The 6,489-nt window shown below is 31.9% G+C and overlaps 1 pseudogene; it reads left to right on the forward strand.

Moving 5' to 3' along the window:
• The first annotated feature begins 623 nt into the window (after positions 1-623).
• Positions 624-4,123, forward strand: LOC107845284 (annotated as a pseudogene).
• The last annotated feature ends 2,366 nt before the right edge of the window (positions 4,124-6,489 follow it).

Consider the following 6,489-nt stretch of genomic DNA (forward strand, 5'->3'; position numbering starts at 1 on the left):
AATATGGCAACATATTTTTAGCGATGGTTGCAAATTCATTGCTATAGATCATCTATGGAAACGCTTTAAACCATTACCGAAAATAATAGTTTTTTTAGTATAATAACTGTTGCCACTAAAAATGAACCATTGCAATAGGTATATATATAGCAGCAATTTCTGAAACCGTTGCCATAGAAGCATCTATGGCAACACTTAACGGGAAAAAATTAGCTATTTCATCGCTTATTAATTTCCTCCATAATATTTCACATAATTAGTTCACCAAAAAAATGTTTTTTCTTTCTCAATAGAAAATATCAAAAACCCCTCTTTCTTTCTCATAAAAAATCCTATCTCTTTCTCGTCAATCAAAAACTCATTTCTCAATATAATATGTCGGTGAAATTGAAATGAAGCTAAAATTGATAACCCATTTCTCATCAATCTAAAACCTGTAATCCTGGGGGTGAATTTTGGGGGTGAATTTGTAGCTCCAATTTCTTATTAATCAATCATTTCAATTGGTTTGTCTTTTATTTCCACTAAATCACTCTACTTCTTGTCATACATCTATCTACTTTACAAAAATTTTAAGATCAAATTATTTGTTAGACGTATAATTAAGAGTGGTACATGGAGAGATGACATGAGTGGTGAAAGATGAATTGGTGCCTCATCCAGTGAAAGATCAACTTTCCGGAGTCAAATACTGTATTAACAACAATCCTTATTTTGGGGTAAGCATTTTAATTTACACACATATTTTAGTCAATCATATACTAAAGGGAAACATAATTTGAAAAAATTTAAAGTGAAAGTTAGTTTACTGAATTTTTTAGAAAACTAATAAGTTGAATGATCATTTGAGGAACTAGATTTCCTTGAGTATGAAAAAATATATTTTTTGAGCTTTGATTTGATTCACTCATTACCAAAGATGAGATATTCAATTAGGAGTTTTTAATAAAAAAATCTCAATATATACTAGGCGGAGATATCTTAGGGCTAGGGGGCTCGGAGAAAACATATACTATTTATATATGGTTGAAATAATTTATATATATATATATAGTAGACGTCAAACTTCCTTTGGATAGTTCATGATTGAAAATCCTAGATCTTCCACTACAACTTCACCAGACAGTTTGATCCCAAAGTGTATATTTAAACAGGAAAGCCGAGTGCACTAAATCTCCTGCTAGGCGCAGGATCTGAGGAAGGGCCCTATCATAAGGGTCTATTGTCCGCAGACTTCTCTTGTATTTCTTCCAGATTCTCGAAGTGTATATTTAATTTTAAAAATAGAATCAAGTGTTGTCTTCTTAAAGGGACCTGAATGTGAAAGCTAATTGCGTTAATATTGCAGCTAAGGGTGTCATACTGGGTTTTCAACACTACTTAGTAATGCTTTGCACTGTTTTCATCATCCATACCATCATTGTCCCTCAAATGGGTGGTGGCAACGCAAGTATTTATTTATTTTCATCTTTGTCATCAATTTTAGTTAGATATTTATGAGTTAGCAGAAGACACAATAAACTTATAGTAGCATTTATGTGTCCTTTTGTATAATATTAGTTAGAGAGGACCTTAAATTTAGTCACTTGTGCATAAGAAATCATATAGCTGACCCCAATTTTCTTAGGATTGACGTGTAGTGATAGTAGTAGTTGTTGTATCTTTGTTATCAACTGTATGAAGTGTAGTACAACCTATCCTACTTGACTCTTGAAAATATGGGGCTTTAGTTGTTTAGCATATTTGCAACATTTATGTCGTCTAGGTGGAGAAAGCTCAAGTAATACAAACTTTGTTATTTTTGCTGCGGTGAATACTCTATTGCAGTCTTGGTTTGGGACTCGACTTTCAGTAGTGATAGTGGATCATTCAATTCATAATGCCAGCTATTTTTATGACATTATCCAATCTATACAATACATACCTTGACCCTCATGAGGTTGGAGTAATCAAATTTCTTGCTACATTTTCGCAGTTTTATGCATTACTTTATCCTCCAAAAATAAAATCTTCTGATTATAACAACATTATGATTCTTTTTATTATTTTCTTCAAAGGTTTAAACAATTGATGAGAAGTATACAGGGGGCTCTAATGATTGCATCCATTTTTTGAATATTAGCTGGCTTTCTTCGAGTTTGGAGAATTATTACAAGGTGGCCATTTTTAAGGATTATATTTTTTTATTATATAAAAGAGAATGTTTGATTACAATTGTTTGGCAATATAGGTTCTTGTGTCTGCTTTCTAAGGCTCCACTAGTGTTGCTTGTAAGCATTGTTCTATATGAGCAAGACTTTCCACTTGTAAGAAGTTTGGGTGATGCTTAATACTTCCTCTATTTCATTACATGACTCTCTTTCCTTTACAATATTTACTAGTTTGTTTTGATAAAAAATCATACCACTCCATTCTTATAAACTATTTATCTTTAAACTGTCTATTTTACCTAATAAGATGCTCTAATAGTTATAGAAACATAAAAATAAGTCTTAAGACCAAAAGTTATAAGGGTACTTTTGTATGTGCATAATGTTTTTTTTCTTACTTAAACTTCCTGTCTAATCAAACATGGCCATATAAAATGTAACTGAAGGAGTATCCTATTGTGACCAATATAGTGTAAGAGGTTGATAACTTGATATTATCATAAAGTACACAATAATGTAGACATGATGAGCTTTACTTTCAGAACTATGAGGATTGTCTAAAGAAGCTTCTATATCATTTAAGAAATCATTCATCCTAACACTGAAAAGAGGGAATTACATCACTTTATAGTACTTAAAGTAATTCACTTTGGTAAATCTAGTTTGTCACCTCTCATGATGAGCTAGTTACAACTGCCTAAATTTTGACTGTTAATTACATTAAGAAGTATCTTTTTCTGTTTCCTTTTTACATTATTTTACTATTGTTTAGTTTATCTCTATTAATTGATGGTAGATGGGAGAATGTGTTGAAATTGAACTTCCTGAGTTAGTTATACCCGTATTATTGTTACAAGTAAGCCTTATTCTTAGTAGTTAATTTGTTCTACATTGAGATGCATGTATTACATGCAACTAACAATGTTTATAACTACCTAAACAACAACAACTGTGTCTCATCCAAAATATTTTTAATCTAATAAAACTTGATATAAATGTCTTTTACCCCCTGAATAAAAAAATGATTTGATAGGGGATTAATGTATGTTTTTGTAGTTCATTCCTTATATGTGGACATTAAAGCAACCTATATTTAAGTGATTCATTGTTCTGTTATTAGTTGGAATAGTGCGGGCATTTGTAGCCCTTCACATAGTAGAAGGTGCATACAACAAAAGACCCCTACAAACTCAGTTCAGTTGCTGAGTTGATCGCTCTGGTCTTGTTAATGAAGCTTTATGGTGTGTTCAAAATTAAATAATAGTCCCTTAAGGAAACTCTAATGTAGTCTAATGTCTCATTTTCTTTAATATTAAATAGATTCTATTTTTCTGCTTCCACTCTCAAGGACTCATTTTTGGAAATGCAGGATAAGATTTTCATTCCCATTGCAATTCAGCATTCCCAATGTTGATGTTGGACAAGTCTTTCTGATGATGGTTGCAGTTTTGGTTTCTCTCATTAAGGTTTAGATCTTGTTTCCAAGGTTTAGTCTAATATTTTGAAATTAGTTGCTGACCTGATTCTTCTTCCTCCTTGCTAGTAAAATCTATCATAAAATATTAAAGGTCTTAAACTCTAATAACTTCTTTATGACTATAGTATAAACTGTGAGATTCTAATAAAAAATTACTGAAGCTTTAGGTGATTAACATTGTGAATTTTTTTGATCCTGGTGTTGATATTGTCCTTCTAAAAAACATTTTTCTTGCTCTTTTGACAGTCCATTGAAGGGTTTATTGCAGATGAAAGATATGAAAATGCAACATATTTCCTAGATTCCATTCTGAGTTGTGGTGCTAGATGGCTGGTAAGTAAATTTACCATTTCGACATTCTCTCAAACTATGGATTCTTTCTTTTGATCTATGATTCTCTATGGAACTCAATTTTCCTTTTGTTGATGTCCAGGGATTAAGTACGTTTCTTAATGGTTTATGGGAAACCCCGAATGGATCTACTGTATCAGTGTAATACATCTTTCTACTTTATGAAATGCTTAAAGTGGGATATTATATTTTAGTTTGTCTGTGACTAGTTTCTCTGAAATCTATTGAGGTTGGAGGAACTAGTTACCTATAAAGAAGATGAAAAAGTTACACTGTAATTTGTTAGTGAGCTTTAGACTTGCTGAAATTCCCATTATTGCTGTTCGGTTGTGGTAAAAGTGATTTGGAACTCAACATCCAGCTTGTTGTAATCACCGTCGTAAAGGAGACGGTAAAGTTAACGGCAATGGAAGCTCTGACGAGTTGATATTTCAGCATTTTTGAAGCATTGTTATTTTAGAATCTTTGTTGCTTCAGAGCTAAGCACTTGAGTTTGTGGATTTTAAGGTTAGTGTATTCTTCTAATTAACGATTTAGACCTAACATTTTACATTTCAATTTTAGAATTTTCTCTCAACAAAAGCTGGGTACTGAGTATGATTTTGACCAATTTCTTTCATTTCAATAATATTATAAAGATTTTTTATTTTATGAGAGAAGTTTGAAGGGTTAGTAATAAATTTGGTGCTGTCAGCTGTGCTATGCAATTTGAAGGTTTGGTGTTTGTAATTGTGTTTTCACTACAGCAAATTTTTCTTCCTTGTGCTATTCTTTATTGTTCCCTACTCTATATACTATTAATGATGCAGAAATATCTTAGTATTTTTTAGTTTTTTTTCTTTATTTTTCATTATTCTTTCATGTGATTTGATTAGATTGGCCGTCACTTTTTTCATGTTTTTAGTGTTATGGTCTGCAAAAATATTATGGTAGGATGTTCTAATGCAATTGATTTTCTCTAATAATAAGTTTGTTACTTATAGGATGAGTCTATTTAGCTTGTTAAACTTGAATGAGCCCAACTCGTTTCAAGATTTGATCAATATGTGATACTTCATCCATTTTTCCCGCAATACTGATCATTATGCTTGGAATAAAGAGAAAAGGAGACATTAATTTTTTTTTTCCTTCATCCTATTTGAGCATCAAAATAATTCATTCATCAGTAATCAAGTTATTACCAATTTTTTTGTTACCTGCTTTAGCCTCTCTTTATAAGCTTTGGTGTAACTCTATAAAAGTTGTCAATCAAGCTTATGGGCTACCCTAGAGAATTTATCTCCAAGGCTCTATTTTTTCTTCAAAATTGATTCTATACCGATTGCATTAAGTTCCTTTAGATATCTCATTGTTAGAGAAAAGTTTTGGTCTTTCATTGTCTTCCTTTGAAATTTGCCAAAGCCTTGATAGAACCCTATACAATATGCATTGTAACTAGTACTCAGTTTAATATGCTCCATCTCCTTGAAAGGTCTTTATAACCTGTTATTATCCTCTTTATCAGTATAGTATAGTCAAGTAGCTTTCCCAATAACCTTTGTGAACTTGGGGTGGTTATTCTATGTTCCAACAGAAACTTTGTGCTATGGTGATTTGTTTTTCTAACAAAATTCCTCTCCAGGAGACCGATTCTTGATAACAAAACTCTCTGACCATGTTACTAATAGTGGTTTCAAGAACTCAGGGTCACCCAAACTTGGATTCTTGACCCAATCCAACCAAAATTCCTTTATTTATCATTTCACCTATTTTTGCAATAATTCTTAGTTGTTCTGGATCATCATAACTTAAACATGCACCCTATTTGTCAGATACAAAATTCATAATTAATGGCAATGGCTCAAGTTCAATACTCTCTGGTCATGTTACTATTAGTGGTTCCAAGAACTCAGCATTACCAATTCTTGCAGCAACCTTTTGTTGATCTGGATCTTCAAAGCTGAAGAATGTGCCCTGTTTGTCAGATGCAAGATTAATGGTTTCAATATTAGAGTCTTTATGTTCTTGAGTTTCATGTTTTGATGGAGACATTGTGGTCAATACAAATAGAATAATCTGTTTAGAGCCTGATTTGAATGAGGTTGGAAAGTTAGAGGTGGTTTTTTTTATTATAGGGCCATTATTGGCGCGATATGGTGAGGATACTGTTGGTTTCCTAGATGTGCCTCAAGTAACCCGTACCTTCCACAATTTTTCTTACCATCCATCTGGTTGTTTTGGGAATAGGAATATCATCTAGTCATCTTCCTTTAATATAATAAGAATGTTTTCACTGATCCACAACTGTCATTGTTCTCTTTGGGAATTAGTGTGCTAATAATCTATTTCTATAAATACCCTTTTTGCTTGTTGTACCTTTCCAACCAGAGGTGAATATTTTAGTACATTTTTCTCTTTTAATATGATTTGTCACACTTTCTTCAGCATTTAATAGTAATTTAGATTATTTATTCTCTTTTTATATGTGTCCAAAATGAAGAAAGAGATGAAGAAAGTGATGAAGACATTGAC

This window comes from Capsicum annuum, chromosome 10 (assembly GCF_002878395.1).
Source record: "Capsicum annuum cultivar UCD-10X-F1 chromosome 10, UCD10Xv1.1, whole genome shotgun sequence".
Lineage (NCBI taxonomy): Eukaryota > Viridiplantae > Streptophyta > Magnoliopsida > Solanales > Solanaceae > Capsicum > Capsicum annuum.